The sequence below is a fragment of the Triticum aestivum genome, chromosome 3B (assembly GCF_018294505.1).
Source record: "Triticum aestivum cultivar Chinese Spring chromosome 3B, IWGSC CS RefSeq v2.1, whole genome shotgun sequence".
Classification (NCBI taxonomy): domain Eukaryota; kingdom Viridiplantae; phylum Streptophyta; class Magnoliopsida; order Poales; family Poaceae; genus Triticum; species Triticum aestivum.
Genome location: NC_057801.1, coordinates 392,993,962 through 392,997,414, shown reverse-complemented (window position 1 = coordinate 392,997,414; position 3,453 = coordinate 392,993,962).

Here is a 3,453-nt window from a genome sequence, read left to right as displayed (position 1 = left end):
ATTGAAGAAGTTCAATATGGATCAGTCCAAGAAGGGATTCTTGCCTATGTTGCAAGGTGTGAAATTGAGCTCGGCTCAATGTCCGACCACGCCAGAAGATAGAGTAAAGATGAGTGTCGTCCCCTATGCCTCGGCCATAGGGTCTATCCTGTATGCCATGTTGTGTACCAGACCTGATGTAAACCTTGCCGTAAGTTTGGTAGGAAGGTACCAAAGTAATCCCGGCATGGAACACTGGACAGCGGTCAAGAATATCCTGAAATACCTGAAAAGGACTAAGGATATGTTTCTCGTATATGGAGGTGACGAAGAGCTCGTCGTAAAGGGTTACGTCGACGCTAGCTTCAACACAGATCTGGATGACTCTAAGTCACAAACCGGATACGTGTATATTTTGAATGGTGGGGCAGTAAGCTGGTGCAGTTGCAAGCAAAGCGTCGTGGCGGGATCTACATGTGAAGCGGAATACATGGCAGCCTCGGAGGTAGCACATGAAGCAATCTGGATGAAGGAGTTCATTACCGACCTAGGGGTTATTCCCAATGCATCGGGGCCGATGACTCTCTTTTGTGACAACACTGGAGCCATTGCCCTTGCCAAGGAGCCTAGGTTTCACAAGAAGACCAGACACATCAAGCGTCGCTTCAACTCCATTCGTGAGAATGTTCAAGATGGAGACATAGATATTTGTAAAGTGCACACAGATCTAAATGTCGCAGATCCGTTGACTAAACCTCTTCAGCGAGCAAAACATGATCAACACCAGAACTCAATGGGTGTTCGATTCATCACAATGTAACTAGATTATTGACTCTAGTGCAAGTGGGTGACTGTTGGAAATATGCCCTAGAGGCAATAATAAAATGGTTATTATTATATTTCCTTGTTCATGATAATTGTCTATTGTTCATGCTATAATTGTGTTATCCAGAAATCGTAATACATGTATGAATACATAGACCACAACATGTCTGTAGTGAGCCTCTAGTTGACTAGCTCGTTTATCAATAGATGGTTACGGTTTCCTAACCATGGACATTGGATGTCATTGATAACGGGATCACATCATTGGAAGAATGATGTGATGGACAAGACCCAATCCTAAGCATAGCACAAGATCCTGTAGTACGTTTGCTAGAGCTTTTCTAATGTCAAGTATCATTTCCTTAGACCATGAGATCGTGTAACTTCCGGATACCGTAAGAGTGCTTTGGGTGTACCAAACGTCACAACGTAACTGGGTGGCTATAAAGGTATACTACATGTATCTCCGAAAGCATTTGTTGGGTTAACACAAATCGAGACTGGGATTTGTCACTCCATATGACGGAGAGGTATCTCTGGGCCCACTCGGTAATGCATCATCATAATGAGCTCAAAGTGAATAAGTGGTTGGTCACGGGATCATGCATTACAGTACGAGTAAAGTGACTTGCCGGTAACGAGATTGAACGAGGTATTGGGATACCGACGATCGAATCTCGGGCAAGTAACATACCGATTGACAAAGGGAATTGTATACGGGATTACTTGAATCCTCGACATCATGGTTCATTCGATGAGATCATCGTGGAACATGTGGGAGCCAACATGGGTATCCAGATCCCGATGTTGGTTATTGACTGGAGAGTGGTCTCGGTCATGTCTACGTGTCTCCCGAACCCGTAGGGTCTACACACTTAAGGTTCGGTAACGCTAGGGTTGTAGAGATATTAGTATGAGGTAACCCGAAAGTTGTTCAGAGTCCCGAATGAGATCCTGGACATCACGAGGAGTTCCAGAATGGTCCGGAGGTGAAGATTTATATATAGGAAGTCCAGTTTAGGCCGCCGGGAAAGTTTCGGGGTCACCGGTATTGTACCAGGACCACCGGAAGGGTCCCGGGGGTCCACCGGGTGGGCCACCTATCCCGGAGGGCCACATGGGCTGAAGTGGGAGGGGAACCAGCCCCTGGTGGGCTGGTGCGCCCCCCTTGGGCCTCCCCTGCGCCTAGGGTTGGAAACCCTAGGGGTGGGGGGTGCCCACTTGGCTTGGGGGGCAAGTTCCCCCCCTTGGCCGCCCCCCCTGAGATGGGATCTCTAGGGGCCGGCGCACCCTAGCCCCTGGTGCCTCCCTCTCCCCTCGTAACACCTCTCCTTCTCATTGTGCTTGGCGAAGCCCTGCCGAGATCACCGCTGCTTCCACCACCACGCTGTCGTGCTGCTGGATCTCCATCAACCTCTCCCTCCCCCTTGCTAGATCAAGAAGGAGGAGACGTCACCCCCAACTGTACGTGTGTTGAACGCGGAGGTGCCGTCCATTCGGTGCTAGGATCATCGGTGATTTGGATCACGACGAGTACGACTCCATCAACCCTGTTCTCTTGAACGCTTCCGCTCACGATCTACAAGGGTATGTAGATGCACTCCTCTCTCTCGTTGCTAGATGACTCCATAGATTGATCTTGGTGATGCGTAGAATTTTTTTTATTTTCTGCTACGTTCCCCAACACACGCATCATTGGAGGAGCGCCAATGAGGATGATGAACCCCTCCGTGATCGTTTCCCCCTCCGGCAAGGTGCTGAAAAAGGGCTCTAGATTAGATCTCGTGGTTCCGGGTCTTGCGGCGGCCGAAATTGTTTTTCGTCGACTCCTTTAGGGTTTCTAGAATATCTTGGTATTTATAGAGTTGAGAGGCAATGGAGAGGACACCCGTGGGCCCCACTACCCACCAAGGCGCGCCAGGGGCCTCTGGCGCGCTCTGGTGCCTTGTGGGCCCCACAGGCCTCCCCTTTGGGCGGGGCATGCCATGGTGGATGGCCGCGGGTGGAGGTGCAGAAACAGGAGATGGGATCGTAAGGCACGGTCATTTATTTTTCTTTTCTCCGACACTTACCGGTTCGTGTTGACTTTTTATAAGGAGTGCGGGTTTGTCACGCCCCGGCGGTGGATCGGTAGCAAGAGGGAAAGGGGATCGGGGGTGAGGAAGGAGAACGAGGCTAGGTGAGGGAAGCGTGAGGGGAGGAGTCGACAACAAGGAATAGTTCAATTGATTTTTTGATGCCCTCATCGTCCACACACAGGCATACAAGTAAGCAGCGCCAGCTGGCCCACACACACACACCTACTCCTGACCCTTGGGCCCGGCTCGGTCGGCTGACCCGGTCATGCCATTGCGGGTTCAGACTCTGAACCTGCACTCTTCAGTCCGCTGCTGATCGATCAGTAGGCGTGACATTTGCCCCCGCTCGAGCAGCGGCTTCTTCTTCCTCCCAAAGTTGCGCGTTGGGGTAGCGTTGACGTAGGACGGCGTAGTCTTCCCAAGTTGCTGCTGTGGGCAACATGGAGCTCCATTATACTTGTACCTGCACCACGGGAGCGTGCCCCTTCTTCATCATGCGGCGGTCCAGGATGGCCACCGGATCACGGTCGTCAGTGGTGACGTCTGGAACCTTGGGCAGCTCGGAGAAGAC